General features: G+C 38.2%; 1 protein-coding gene and 1 non-coding gene across 5 annotated transcripts in view; one reads left to right on the forward strand and one right to left on the reverse strand.

Annotated features, from left to right (window-relative positions):
- Positions 1-16,535, reverse strand: part of Pde8a (phosphodiesterase 8A) — a 143,870-nt gene that overhangs the window by 79,012 nt on the left and 48,323 nt on the right. The window lies entirely within an intron of this gene.
- Trnav-uac (transfer RNA valine (anticodon UAC)) lies at positions 4,956-5,040 on the forward strand. The gene has a single exon. It is a non-coding gene; the product is annotated as a tRNA-Val (tRNA).

Here is a 16,535-nt window from a genome sequence, read left to right on the forward strand (position 1 = left end):
CAACCTCCGTCTGGATGAGGGTCCATTTTTGTGTGTTCCCAAGGCATCCTTGGCTAGTCTTCATCACATGTTTCTCCCACCAGACTAAGCTTCTAGGGTCTACTCACTTGCATAAAGCTTTCTACTAAAGTGCAGTGTTCCATAATTGCCAGCTGAATGAACCAATTAGTGAAGAACTGAAGTCCCCACCATTTCCTCATATTTTGATAATGAACATTTCTAAAGGAAATTTCTAAGAAAAAAAAAAAAAGATAAGCAATCCCAGTTGTCAGAGTAAAATGAAGACTAGCCAGATTTCCTGACAGGCTTATATTATAAATCATTCTGCTCTTTTCTAGTTTCACTGTGAAATCTTTCCAAATGAATGGATATTCTACCTCATTCTCAAAAGTCTCCAAGGAAATGATGCAATCTTTAATTTTGTTACAGTTGAGCATATTCTCTGCTTAACCAAATATTCAAAGTTCTGTTGATTAGATTTTTATCTTGTTGCCACTCTTGGGCATTTCAGCCCCCATATAAATTTTCAACTGTATTTGTTCAGTTATCATAGAAAGTGCTTAACCTCCTTTTGAAAAACTGCTTTCCATTTAAATCATAAGCTAGAAGTGAAAAACAGCACTGGTTTTGAGCATACATAACTGACTCTGAAAAGAAAGTACAATATGCACAATATAGTTTAGGCCATCCAGTCCAATTAAAGGCACAATTTTCATATAAAAATGTTAGGATATGGATCACATGGTTTTGTAGGAAAATTTATACAACCAGGAAGAAATAAAAGCAAAAATATAAAGTATACATATACATTAAAAATATCTTTACATATTAAACTAAAATTTGAATTTCATCAAGCAGATTTAATAGTATAAATTAGTAGAAAGGGGTTATTAGAAATGGAGAGAGGACTGAACATACGTGGTGGTGCCAAGTAATAAAAATCACACATGAAGTTATAATTACCCTAAGAAAAAGAAATTATGGCATACTATTTCTGTAGGGACTGTTTTTAATTACTACATGCTAATTTTTCCTAAACAGTGTTCTATAAACAGGTGGCTGAAGGAAATAGGGAAGTTCACAGGTTCCCAGCACAGGGATGACGTCTCATGAGAAAGGCAGTCCATAGGGCTAACTTAATTCATCTTGTCAAAGGTGTGTGTAAAAAGACCATTGACAGAAAAGAACAAGAAGTTTGAATGAGCAGTTTTGTTTTTATAGCCTTTAAACTTTGTTCTGCTCTATGTACTCACAGGCAGAGCAATCACTTGGCAGCATTTGAACTGTGGTGGAATAAGGCCGGGCCAGGACTCATTAGGCATCACTGAACTTCCCCAACTTGGAGGTGAATGTGCTTGGGGACATTTGACTCATTTAGAAAAAAGTTTGATAATGAATGACAATGCATGAAATAAATTTGGGGAAGCTTTTATATTCATTGCTTTTCCCCACTGGAGAGTGAACACTCAAGATCCAATATTCTGGTTAGCCAACAGTTTGCTTCCACAATTAGTAAACTACATAAAGCTCTTGCAAGGCAACAAAAACAAACATTTAAGTCATTTTCCCACCACTTTAAACCTGTTTAATGGGTCTAGTGCTTCCTCTACTCTTGAACAAATCTCATAACTTTTCTGTATACTGTTTTTTTCTTTTTGAATGTGTGTAGTACTAGGGATTGAACCCAGGGTGATTAACCACTGAACCACATCCCCAGACATTTTTATTTTTTATTTTGAGAGAGGATCTCACTAAGTTGCCCCTGATGGCCTCAAACTTGAGATCCTCCTACCTTGGCCTCTTGAGTAGCTAAAACTGCAGGTGTGCACCACTGCATCCCACTACCCATTCTTTCTTAATACAAACTCCCAGAGAAGCATTGTATTAGTTTCTAGGACCGCTGTAACAAATTATAACAAACTGGGTGGCTTAAAACAAGAGGAAGTTATTCTCTCACTGTTCAGGAGATCAAAGTCCAAAATCAAGGCATATGCTAGGCTGGTTCCTTCTGGAGGCTTGAGGAAAAAGCTGTGTCATGCATCTCTCCTAGCTCCTGTTGTTTTCTAGAAATCCTTGGTTTTCTTAACTTGTAGCTGCATCACTCAAACCTCTGCCTCTGTCATCACACTGCCTTTTTATGAGGATTCTACTCACTGATTTAGGGCCTACCCTAACCCAGTATGATCTCATCTTAACTAATTACATCTGCAAAGGCCCTATTTCCAAATAAGGTCACATTTTGAAGTTCCGGGGGAAATGAATTGGAAGGGAGACATTATTTAATCCAGTAGACAAATTAAGTCACAGACACAGCCCAATTCAGTACTTAAAAGTGGCCCCAGTTCAGGGGCTGGGGTTGTGGCTCAGAGGTTAGGCACTTGCCTAAGAAGTGTGAGGCACTGGGTTCAATCCTCAGCATCACATAAAAATAAATAAAAGTATTGTGTCCATCTGCAACTAAAAATATTTTTTTAAAAAAATGATCAGTTCTTTAAGTAAAGTTCAAATTGGGCAAAATTAATCTTGAGTGTATTTTATGGGGTGAGGGGGTGACTGCGAGACTACAGGGTGTTTTACGGGGTCCTATAATGCTCTAATTTCTAGATCTGGGTAATGGTTAATATTTCTGGAACATTCATTGAGTTGTACACTTAAAATTTATGCATCAATTGCTATATATGTTACACTTTTAAAAGTTTTTTTGTTTTTTGGTACTGGGGATTGAACTCAAAGGCAATCTACCACTGGTTATACCCTAGATCTTTTTTTTTTTTTTTTTTTTTTTTTTTTTTTTAATTTTTAGACAGGTTTCCATAAGTTGCCTAGGCTGGCCTTGAATTTGCAATCTTCCTGCCTCAGCCTCCAGAGTAGCTGGGATTACAGTTCAATATCTTAGGAGTTCTTCAACTTTCCCTGGAAGAAAAAACTCTCCATGGGCAAGGTCAGCTGCCAGGACAACCTGCCCTTGGGGAAAAAGGTGTGGGGACTGCTTCCAATTTCCTCACTTCTTCTTCCACCTGCCAGCTGCTGTTTCTGACATAGGGAGGGCAGAAAAGAGCCAGGGAAGTTTTTGACTGATATGAAAAAGATTTGTCACTCTTAAGGGCTGATGGATATTTAAAATGTTTTCTCTGATGGAGCATTTTTGTGATTTCTCTGGAGATTCTCCTACTGTGTTCCTCCCATTGCAGCTCCATTCAGATGGTTAGTGCCTCTCTTACAGCTTGTTTTCCTGAATCCTTCCACATTTTCTACCAAAATATAGAACCCACATTTAGTGCTGGGTTTGCATCAACCTGGTAGGTTAACAGGCAAGAACTCTTTCAGAATGACCCCAGGTTAACAGTCTACCTAGCTCCAGCATATGCCTAAAGCCAAGTGCGCATGCTCACAGTCCTGCTCTGAGTGAATACAGTGTACTGTGTGGTAGGAGGGAAGGCTGATATATCCAGGTTCAAGTCCACCAGGCTGTAGGGTAAAGTTGCTGTGCCTGCCTGGCTTGAGTACTTTGTCCTTTAAAGTTCCTGGTCAAATACCGGGTGCTTCCTGTTATCCCACCATTTCACTTGTGGAGGGCTCTAAGAAGGCATTCCCATTTGCTGTTCTATGTATGCTGACAACTGAAGTCTGAATGGATATAGCATAAAGAATCAAAAGGAAGCAAGAGAAAGAAAGGGAAAGCAAAACCTGACTGCTGTTAAAATGAGCACTCACATAAGCAAAGGGATTTGGATAGCTACAATATTAACCAGGAGGCAGACCACAAGGAAGGCCGTAAGTTTTCCTATTCTCTTTCAAGTTGGCAGGTGTGATAAACCTGTTGTAAAATTTGTGTTTTTCAAATTAATTCCATCTGCCCTCAAGAGGTGCCTCCCTTAAGCCTATGCTTTTAGTATTGTGAGTTTCCAACTTTAGATAATCAAGATGATAACTTGGGAAGGTGATGGCTAGATGTCATTTAAACTAGAATGTGTATATTTATATTTATATATACATAATACATACACTTCCCATGAAACCAAGGATTAAATAAGGACTTAGTTCTTAGTTCAAAGAACACATTAGGCATATACTCTACCAGACCACATATTATTGACACTTTGGGTAGATGGCCTGTTTATATTCCAAAAGCTTCTCAAAGCAAAATGTCATGCTTTTCTAGTCCCCAGTGATCGTTTTTGTTTTTTTTCCTTTTTCTTTTCTTTCTTTGGTTTTTTTTTTTTTTTTTGGTACCAGGAATTGAACCCAGGGCACTTAACCACTGAGCCACATCCCCAGCCCCTTTTTGTATTTTAATAGAGACAGGGTCTTGCTGAATTGCTTAGGGCCTCAATAAATTGCTGAGGCTGGCTTTGAACTCACAATCCTCCCGCCTCAGACTCCTGAGCTGCTGGAATTACAGACATGCGCTGCTGTGCCAGACCCAGAGATAAATTTTTGAGAAAAAAACTTCCTCAAAACCTCTAATATAACTACTCAAAATAAATCATAATTTGGTCTTTTTAAATTTCATTCATTGATTAGTTTTGGATTTTTAATTTCTTCAAAGGAGTGAAGCTAATCACCCTAAACCAAACACTAAGTACATTCACTGTAACTAGATGAGTGAAAAGATCAATTTAAAGTGAACATCTGGAGGTGAGATGGTGCTCCTGTTATAACATCAAAGCTTCTGAAACATTAGGTTTTGAGTTGTTTCTTCTGCAAAGGAATCATACTGGTGGAGTACATGGTCTGACTTCCTGATGACTCAGCTGGTGGATGCCATCCTATGACCCCCAACTCCCATTTATATTTATAGATACAACAGGAATTGGCTTTATTTCTATCAATTACTTTTGTTACCCTTTGTAGAGTCTGTTTGATTTCATTTGCATATATATTTTCATATTTGATTTCTCTTTTTGTTTGGTAATTATTTTTTTTTCTTAAAGGGAGGCATTTTTAAAATTTTTTTTCGGGGCTGGGGAGATAGCTCAGTCGGTAGAGTGCTTGCCTTACAAGCACAAGGCCCTGGGTTCGATCCCCAGCACCCAAAAAAAAAAAAAAATTTTTTTTTTTCAGTTGTATATAGACAGAATGCCTTTATTTATTTTTATGTCGTGCTGAGGATCGAACTCAGTGCCTCACACATGCTAGGCAAGTGCTCTACTACTGAGCTACAACTCCAACCCAATTACTTTTCTTAATAACTATAAAAACTTTCATTTCTTTAGACATCTATTTAATCCCCTATGAAAAATGGTGGAATCAAAACATTTTCCTCACCTGCACCATCCCTCTGCTATTTTACTTTTCAATCTGCTATATTTTACTATTTAGCTTTGTTCTATTAAATAAACCTACACCCCCATTAGTTTATCTGACAGCTTTAAACGGTACCTTCTGAACCCTCATTATTAAAGATGGCATGGTCGGCTCACATAAGCTTTAAATGCTGTTCTATGGCACTGAGCTCCACATTTGTTAAACTCACAGTTGAATAGAGTGCTCATCACTATTCTTTTACTATAAATTTTTCTAGTTATCTCTTGTTGGACTGAAGTTTGTCTTTGAACAGATTCCTCAAGAAGAGTTTCATGAGAATATCCTTTCTCAATTTCTTATGTTTAAAAGCTTACCTGCTGTTTTTATACTTAAAAAAAACTATTTCATTGAATATAAAATCCTTGGATCACAGGGATTTTTGTCACTGTTGCTTCAGAGTCCTCCTGTGTTGCCTGATAATATGAAGCAGTGGAAATTTCCCCTTTTACAACAGGGCCTTGGTCTTTCAGCCAGGTCACCCTAGTTCTTTATGCTTGAAGTCCAGTAACACTGAGCTCCACTGCAAGGCTGGCCATCTATGTTGTTTTCCTGAACACAGTGTGTCTTTTCAAAGTGTAGATTCATGCTTTCTCTTATTTCTAGAAACTTTCTTTGATTTATAACTTAAAATTCTTGTACTTCTCAACCATATCACTTACCTCATTCTTGTTTTCCATATACTGTCCTGTGCCTTTCTTCTTTAAGGGTTTTTTTTTCCCCTTCCCTGAACTCAGGTTCCTTTTTCCCCCAGCTTGCCATCTGGTCCCTGAGTTTTTGTATTTTTGATTTATGCTCTAGCTTTTTTTTGTTTGTTTTTTTTTACAATGGATTAACACTTTTTTAAAAAAACTGGTAAAGCATTTGGTTATGATTTTTTGTTTGTTCTGTGCCAACATCTTTTCTAGTGCTGTTCTTAGGCATCTTTTTTTCTTATGTCTGACTAGATCCTGAATTTGTATGCATTTTCAGATTACTCGTTTCTGAGGACAGTTTCTCTTTGACCAACTGTTTGAAGATTCACTTGGGAAAAGAGCCAGGGCCATGTTTTTCAGGTGGGACTGTGTCTGTGTGCGAGTAGGGCAGGGCAGGTATTCCTGAGTTGCTCTCCCCAACCAAAAGCGGTTGTGGAGTCTTTTTTCTTGTTACCACATGGTCAGACCACTTCCCCCAAGTGCTACTTCAATCCTCATTCACTTCTGCCTCTGCTGCACTGTGTAAACAAATGGGTTCTAGGGAAGCTCCTGCCACCAATTTGTATACTTATTTCCTTTATTTTGAACAAAGGATCTTGGTTTTGAATTCCAGGGTATATCCCTCACCTTCGAAAACACTATGTGCCAGTTTGTCTTTGTTTTTGCTTCTTTTTTTCTTTAGAACTGTAGCTCCACGTGTCTTCTTGTCTATTTCCTCTCCTACTCCTAGTTTAATCTGTTAAAAACCCTTTCTAATTATTTTTTGGCTTGGGGTTTTAGACATCTAATTATTTCACAGATGAGAGTTTTTATTCCTGTGACTTTTTATCCTAGGTACTTGGGGTAATTTCCCTGGGAAGGTCGAAAAAGACTGACTTTACCATATTCAAATGTTTTTCTACTTTTTTCTCTCTGAGAACAAAATGGCTTTATAATTATTTTGAATACAGGATAACATATGGTCACTTTAAAATCCACATAATATAGAGAAGAGGAAAAAATAAAAAGCTATTCCCTGAAATCTTATTACTCTAAAGTAATTCCTGTAACATACAAATACATATCCCTTTTTTTTCAATGCACAGAAATTAACCTTTTCCTGTGATTTTTTTTTTTTTCAGTTAAAACTCGGTCTTTTCTTGGACACACAGATCTAAATTACAATTTTAATAATTACATGATATTCAAAAGAACTTCCTTTTAACCAAGAGTTTAATAAGACACTGAAATGTTAAACTTTAAAATAAACAACCCTATAAACCAGAAGTCATGCTCCTTAAAGATCAAATTTTCCACATTTTAGTTCCCTTGTAAATCAGAGAAAATGAGGGGTTTATTCCACAGGCCTTTAGAAATAAAATAAGCAGACATACGTCTTTAAAATTTAGGTAACCAAGGGTTCTTTTTAAAAGATACTGTTTCCATGACCTTTGTTTCCTCTTTAATAAATATGCTGTGTTTTCCTGGTTTCTCATTTACAAGATGGATAAAATCCAAACAAAATGATCCAAGTCTTATACCATGGGTGGACAGTCTCTACAGGTCATTAATCAGAAAGACAGCCAAGATAATTACAGACCACTCTGTTCACATTAACAAGTGAGCTTGAACTGTGGTGTCAAGCAGGGGGACTTGCGCAGATTGCCTGCAGTCTGTGAGTTTTCATTAGCCTGTCTTTTCTAATCCATTTCTTTAATTAGCAGAGACTCAGAGCTATACAAGTGTGGAACTGCAAAGCTGGTTGAAGCTGTGAAGTAAGGAGAGAAAACACTCTGTTCTTTGCCTCAGCAGACCTTAGAAACAACTTTTTCAAAGAAACATCCCCTACACAAATGAACAAACCTCCAGATGGCAAAGCACTGGCATGTGCCAGGGAATAAAAATTATAAATGAATGTTATTTACAAAAATATTCCAACAAGTGTTTGAGGGATGGGATATGCACCTTTCAAAACTGAGTGACCCCTGATTCAGCAAACTAGCAATCAGGCACAAGAAGACCTGGAACCAGAAAAGGCCAGTAATTAGCCTCCGGCAACTCATAAGGCAGTCACCACTGACAATGATAGCCCATGATGTCTGTGTGTTTACTACATATCAATCCTATAGGGTAGGAACTGTTATTATTATTCCTAATCATAGATCTGGAAGCAGGTTCTGAAAGGCTGACCTGTCACACTGTTAATAGGTGGGGGTATGGAACTTGGACTCAGGCCTGAGTGCCCCGCAAGGCTTACTCAGTCACTACACTGCACAGCCTCATGTGCTAACCAGTTGTGGAAACCCAGAAAAGGCTGCAGGAAATTTTGACTAAGATGGTCAGAAAAGGCATTATCAGGTTGGGTACAGAATGGCAGGCAGGACTTGGGCAAGCAGAGAGGCACAGAAAGGTCCAGAAGAGTTTCAAAAGCTCAGGGGAGTCAGGCATGGTGGCACACACCTGTAATCCCAGCAGCTAGGGAGGCTGAGGCAGGAGGATCACAAGCTCAAAGTCAGCCTCTGCAAAAGTGAGGTACTAAGCAACTCAGTGAGACTCTGTCTCTAAATAAAAATACAAAATAGGGCTGGGGATGTGGCTCAGTGGTTGAGTGTCCCTGTGTTCAATCTCTGGTACCCCTGCACACACACACACACACACACACACACACACACAAAGTTCAGGGGAGAGGAGAAAAAAGACAAGCCTTTGACAGCCATGCGACATTGCTAATTACAAATCTACTTCATCTAGTTAGTTAGATGGTATTAACAACTGGAAGGCAAGGCATGAGAGACAAAGATCTAGAGGTCTGGTCCCAGCTCTGCCTCTCATCACTATGTGGCCTTAAGCTAACTGCTAATCCAGTGGAAGTCTCAGTCTAGGCTGCCAAGTAAGAAAGTAATGGGCTATCAGGTTCAGTTTTAAATAACAGAATATTTTGTGTATTTTATCATATTTTAATGTATCATTGATTTCCTATCTGAGAATAAGAAGCTATTAAATCAGCAGATTCAGATGTGAAGTTGTCATTCATTTCAACAAATATTTACAGAGCACCTTTTATGAATTAAGCCTACAGAGCACTTAAGTTATAGAAATAAAACCATGGATCTGATCTTCCAGAAGCTAAATAAAGAAAGATAAATATATATACATAAACAGACAATTACAACACCCTGTGAATGTTTAACAACAAAAACTTGTACAGAGTGTGACTGAGAAGTAACTAATTAACTTTGCCTAAAGGAAAAAATAAAAATCACAAAAATTTTCTGTAAAGTGATGCCTGTTGAGGTAAATCTTGAAGAAAAATCAGGGCTCTGTTAGGTATGAAGAACAGTCTAGAAAAAGAAGAATTATGTGCAAAGGGATGGAGGGGTGAAGCTCAGTTACAAGGCCAAGTCTAGCTGAGATGAAAGATTCCATATTACATGAGGCTGCAGAGAGGGCAGGGTCAGATGATAGAGGGCTTGTTCACTGGTGAGTCTCAGGAATTAATAGTGCTCTAGTCAGGTGAGCACTCAAGTGTCCAGACACAAATATCAGGTTAAAACAATAAAGGTCATTCTAGACACTCCCAGCTAGCTCAAAGGCCTTCAACCACCACTCTGATCATTGCCAGTGCTGAAAGTGAGTGACTAATTCTCGCCTGTCACAGGAGAAGGAAACCAGTGATGGTGGCTAGGGATAGCAAGGCAAGAAAAACCATAGCACAGGTTCAAGGAACTGAAGTCACAGCTGGAGCCAAAATCCAGGCACGAGTCATAGGAGCTACTCTCAAACATCTCTAGGATATCAAAAAAGGAAAGAGCTCAAAAAGATGTGAGCTCAGTACAACTAGAGCTCACTTGTGGAGTAATGGGAGCAGCTAGAGCCCACATCAGGGAGAATCGCACCTGTGACAGCCTCTAAAGGTCATCTCAGCTGCATCTCTTCTCACCCTCACCCTTGATGGCAGCAGAGACCACCAGATGCTTCCGCTCAGTCTTCTCTGCAACAGAGCATGGGTGAACAGAACCGTTGACCAGTGGGACAGGAGGAAAAGGCTGCTGATGGGAAAGGTTTTATTATTATTTTATTTTCTTCCTCCCTGTTAAAGTAAGAGTGTACCTGCCTGCCTACCTTAGACATTGCCATGTGAGCAAATGGTGTTGGGAAAACTGGAAATCCATATGCAACAAAATAAAATTAAACCCCTATCTCTCACCCTGCACAAAACTCAACTCAAAATGAATCAAGGACCTAGGAATTAAGCAGAGACCCTGTACCTAATAGAAGAAAAAGCAGGCCCAAATCTTCATTATGTCAGATTAGGACCAGACTTACTTAATAAGTCTCCCAAAGCACAAGAAATAAAAGCAGGGATCAATAAATGGGATAGATTCAAACTGAAAAGCTTTTTCTCAGCAAAGGAAACAATCAACAACGTGTAGAGTGGGAGAAAATCTTTGCCACATACACTGCAGATAGAGCACTAATCTCCAGTATTTATAAAGAATTCAAAAAACTTAACACCAAAATACAAAGAACCCAATCAATAAATGGGCTAAGGAACTGAGCAGACACTTCACAGAGGATCCACAAGCAATCAACAGAAATATGAAAAAAATGTTCAACATCTCTAGTAATAAGAGAAATGCAAATCAAAACTACCCTAAGATTTAGTCTCACCCCAATTAGATTGGCTATTATCAAGAATATAAGCAACAACAGGTGTTGGCAAGGATGTGAAGGAAAAGCTACATTCATACATTGCTGGTGGGGTTGCAAATTGGTGCAGTCACTCTGGAAAGCAATATGGACACTTCTTAGAAAATGTGGAATGGAACCACCATTTGATACAGCTACTCCTTGGCCTATACCCAAAGTACTTAAAAATCAGCATACTACAGTGAAGCAGCCACATCAATGTTTATAGCAGCCCAATTCACAATAGTATGCCCTTCAACAGATGAATGGATAAAGAAACTGTGATTGTATATATAGATATATAGATACAGATATATATACAATGGAATATATATCATAAAGAAGAATAAAATTATGGTATCTGAAGGTAAAGGGATTGAACTGGAGAATGCTAAATGAAATAAACCAATCCCAAAAATCCAAAGGCCAAATGATTTCTCTGATAAGTGGATGATGATACATAATGGGAGGGGCAGGTAAGGCAAGAATGGAGGAAGGATGGATTATGCAGAGGAAAATGAGGGGTGGGGAAGGGGCAGGGGAAGGAAAGATAACAGAATGAGACAAACATCATTGTCCTATGTACATGTATGATTACACAAATGGTGTGACTCCTTGCACAACCAGAGAAATGAAAGTTGTACCCCATTCATGTACAATGAATCAAAAAATAATAATAAAAAAAAAAAAGCTGGAACATAAAAAAGAAGAAGAAGAAAATACGGCTGCCACCTGATACCCAGAGAGAAGTTGTCCCAGGGCTGTCCAACTCATCATCCTCGACCTCTCTCCTTAAGACTTGTTGTTATGTGAGATGAGTAAATAGCATCTTAGTAGTGAATGCTTTTGGTTGCATCTGAAGAGTCCTCACTGACAGTTCTAAACCTCAGAGATGAACAATGACAGAATGTGCATCTTCACAGAAAAGGTTCTGGCAAAGGCTTGGCACCAAAAAGTCAGGCTTCAATCTCTGGGTTTTATAGGCTGCATTTTCTAATTTCACTCAGCACATCTCCCTCTCCCTCTCCCTTCCTCACCTCTCTCTCTCTCACACACACACAAACAACCCAGTGGGACAAAAGGAGTAAATGAAAGTAAAATTCTATATATTTGGGAAGATGAAGGATATAAAGCAGAACATAATGGATGTTACAAACATGGAAAACAGTCTTTGGTTTAAAAAAAAAAAAAAAGGAAAAAACATCCTGCCCGTTGCCTCTGCAAATTTGTGAATGATACTCTAAAGTTTAAACAAAGTTATTTTCAACAAATAAACAACAACTCATCAGGACAGAACAGACCTGGAGGACTTTTGAATAAATACAAGGTATGCAGGGAAGAGAAAGGCAATAAGAGAAATGTAATTTCCTGACTAAAGAACACTAACTTATTGGGAATTTATCTTTCAACAGAAAATCAGGACATTCAAAAAGAATCCTGGTTTGGGCAGAATCCTTCTATCCATGGTTAAAACAAGAAAAATGACAAAATGTCAGCTATTGTTTAAAAGGAGTCTCAAGGCTGGGCTGCCTAAATGATATAAGTTTTGCATAGTCTTCAACTTGACAAACATTTTAATTCTTTCTCTCTCTTGACAGGTTAATTTTTGCTGCCATCAATCTTTTTTGTGGATTTCAATTTAATTCAATATTTACTGAGTCCTAAACGTACTGAAATATGTTGCATGCCAAGGAAGATTTAAAAATGAGTTAAAAGAAATGAGTAAGACAACAGAGCTTAATGCTGTCAAAGTAAACTGCAATTGAAAGGAGAGGATGAGACAAATTCATAGATCAGAAAGGGAGTCTTCACTGTGCTGGGCGGTGTGAGGCAGGGGCCAAGAGGAAGGAGGTGGTACTTGAGATGGACCTTGATGGACCTTGAAGGACAGGTAGGATTTTGAGAGCCTCCCTCCAAAAAAAAAAAAAGGCTAAAAGGAGATTACAATCCAAATAAATGACACACTAAGCAAGCAAAGAATGAATTTTTTCCCCTTTGGGGAGGAGTGTAAATGAATACATTTGTGAAGAACAATTTAGCAGTAAATATGCAAAGTTTTAAAAATGTTCATACACTTTGATTCAACAGAGACATCTGCTAAAGAAAAGATACTTTGTGCCATGTATGTATATTACATATTTTTTAAAAAATTTAAGGGTTAGGGAAAAGAGTTATATAGATGTTCCTTATAGCAGAGGTCATAATGGTTCAATGTTGTCAGTAATGTTGTGTTTAAATACTATTTCTATACAAGTAAAACTATGTTTGTAATAATAGAAGTAAATTGGCATAGAATGTGCTCACATACATTTAAAAAGCAGGTCTCAGAACAGTGTACAAGAGCTCATTATTTGTTTTTTCAAGTGTGTACATGTATATGTGTATTCACAGAAAAGTGAAAGGGAGGATATTCAAAAAGAAAGAAATCAGTGGTTCTAAGTGTCAAAACAACATGATTTTTATTTTCTAGTTTCTTCTTATTTGTATTTATATATAGTTTTCTAGAATAAACAGGTATCATTTTCATAACAAGCATGAAATCGTGCAAATTTTCTGAAATATTCTAGCAAACATTTAGTCATTTTATGGACCATTCCACAAAAACTGTTGTTTTGCAATGGAATGTTTTGAAAGATTACAGTGAATGACATTGCTAAGTCATTTTTATACATTTCCCTGAAAAGAGTGAAAATAACTAAGTACGCTCAGAAAGTCATAGTAAGTAGAGGCAACAGTTTTGACAAGTGTGTCTTCTCTAACAGACCCCAATCTCAATATTTCATTCCAGTTACACACCAAGGGTGGAAAGCCTTTCTTGAAAATTGTTTCACCACAAACAACACCTTCCTCAGGCCGGGTGCTGTCTGTTATGGGCCATGATTCTGCTTCTAGATGCTTAGAGAATTTTGGATTGCCTAAAAAAAGAAGTATGCCCTCTTTATTTCATATCTGTTTGTTATTCTTGTAGAAAACTGGCAAAGATTAGGCCAAAATTGTAGGTATACTGTGAATACTGGTCTGCACCCCAGCCTGTTCTGCAGTGCAAGGACTCTCCAAGTCTGGTCCAACAGAGCTTTGAGGGCTTCTTAATGGGCAAGAAAAATGGATCGAAAAAAAGAGAGGCCTTGCTTTTGTCTCAACAAAAGTATTCAATCAATTCCTTAGGTTCTCACCTTTACAACTAAGAATTATAAATACCTATGATCTTTGCTACTGAGTGGTTTTTAGTTGTACTCTATGAAAGTATCAAGAGATTAAAATTAATAATCCAAATTAATAAATAAACCAAATTGATAAATAATATAATAATAATAATTAAATAATTAAATAATTAATTCCATTAATAAACCAAATTAGCTATAGTTAAGCAATTAAAAATATTTTTGTCTATAGTAAGAAAAACAAATTATAACCACAATACACAGACACACATTATAACTTAAGTGCAAGTCTTATAATACTTGTTCATACTGCACATGAAGCACTCTGTTATTTCATATTCTATCTTGTTTTAAAACAAAGTTGAAACCATTTTCGAAACACCTGCAAATGTTTTGACTCTCTACCCATTGAGAGATGTGGACCTATGTACCCTCCCCTGGAATATGGGTAGGCACTCACCAATCAAGATCATATGACTTCTCAAACAAGGTTATTAAGTGTCATGCAAATATCTACCTTGTGCTCTCAGAACACTAGCTCTCTAGAGGCTTCCTCTAAGGGCACTCCCTTGGACCCAGCCACCAAGCTGTTGAGAAGCCCCAACAACATGAAGAGGCTAACTACGGGCACTCTGGCCATCAGTCAGAGTTCGATCAACTGATCGAACCAGCCTTCAAGACTCCCCAGCAAAGGCACAAGAAATGTGCATTAAAGAGCCTCCAAATGATTCCATTTCCACCCCATTATTGTGGTGCAGATACGCCATTCTCTATCACACCCTGCCTGAATTCCTGACCACAGAATCCAAGAGCGTAATAAAATAGCTATGGTTTAAAGCCACTCAGTTTGAGGTGGTTTATTTCACAGCAATAGTAACCAGGTTATACTCGGTATAACCTGCTAACCTGATGTTATGACTCATTAGTGGGCAGTTTGGCAAACATTGGTTCAGAGGACTCTAATTCAATATTTGGAGCCTGGCACTCAATAGTGTGAAGTTCCCACAAAGTCTGTACATATTCAGATGGGTTGGAATTTTTGCAGTTGGTAACAGATGGGAAAGGTGGAATGGCACAAAGGAGAATGTGGGGTGTTGCACCATATATATAAACACACACACACACACACACACACACACACACACACACACACCCCAGTATTAAAAAGACCTGAGACCCACACTAGGTTAAAAGCCTGAAGCACGAAGATAGGACATGTTATCCTGGCTTCTAGAAGTTCCTGCCTTCCTAAGGTTGGTTAGATATCCCTGCACAACTATCTACCAAAATAGATACTTACAGTCCCCATGTTCTGCAAAGACTTTTTGGTCTAAACGAGGCCAGTGTACCTTCAAGGCTGTCACCCCCTCTTCAGGGTCAGATTTTTCTGTTAATGGATAACTTTCATCTCAATATAAACTCAGATTAACCTGCTAAAGGATTACCAGAGTTTAAACAGGGGGGAGCTGGGGAGTAAGAGGCATTTCTGGTGGATGCAGAGTGCCCAGCAGACCAGACAACTTAAGTGAAATTGGTTCATGGGGTTTTCTTTCTTTAAATGTCACTAATCATGCTACAATTACAGAAACGGCCCTGAAAAAGGAAAATTCATGGCTAGAACAGGACCCCATGAACAGCCTGGAAATGGTGGCTTTGAGAAACCCTCCTCCCCAAGGAAGGGGAAGTTCTTGAAGCAAGTGCCTCATGAAAATAGATCATCTCAGAGAACTGACCTCAGGGAGGGCCCCTCAAAATGGAAGGTCCAATTCAGAGTGGTAGTGGGAGTAGGGACTGGAAGAAGCCTCCAATAAGAATTCAGCTGTCTTCAAGGAGAAGAGGTCTGAAGCATAACTTACCGTGGACCTGGGATATGAAGAACATACTTACATTACCTTCTTGGTAACCACAAAAGCAAGAACAAACAACTGTGTTTGAGACAGTGAAAGAGAAAATCAGCTAGGAAGGGGAACAGGAATCTACTAAAAATGCCTAAACTAACTTATCTGATTTACACACAGCATGTCTGCCCCAACCCATAAAAGGAAATGTTTTACTATTATACTAGATAAACCTGAATTTTGGATATGCTGCTGTTGTTCAATGCTCCTTTTATTGTATAATGCACACAGATCATTAAATTTCTGGAAAACTGTACCTGGAACAACTGGTAAACCAAAGCCACTTTTTTAAAAGAGTGACTTACAAGCACAGGAGCAGTAGCAGCTCCATCAAGACATTTAAGCCAACAAACTCCAGCATGGGACACACCAGAAGGAGAATAGCTAGACTGAGTCCTGATTTCTGTGTGGCACTTAGATAACTCACTAAGAATCAATAGGAGGATGAAATGCATGAAAAAAGAGCTGAGAAACTGGGGCAACTGGGGAAAACTTTCTCTTTTGGCCCTTTCTATAGAGTACAGAAAAATGCAGAGGAAAAGGAAGTCAACAAAACAAAACCCTAAGTAGGATGAAGAGGTTGACTGTAGTCCACATGAACATTTGTTGGTCACTGAGAAAGAAACATCTCTGTTCATCAGCACAAAACTTGGCTAAAGCCAAACTAAGAACAGGGCTTGAGACTTCAGAAAAAGACTGACGATGAGCTGACAAAGGAAAGTCAATTATTAGGCAGAGGAATAACAAACTGGAAAAAATTCGCTTACTAAATGACAATTTCTTACTATTCAGTCAAATATATGTGAAAA

This window comes from Sciurus carolinensis, chromosome 2, assembly GCF_902686445.1.
Source record: "Sciurus carolinensis chromosome 2, mSciCar1.2, whole genome shotgun sequence".
NCBI classification, from domain to species: Eukaryota; Metazoa; Chordata; class Mammalia; order Rodentia; family Sciuridae; genus Sciurus; species Sciurus carolinensis.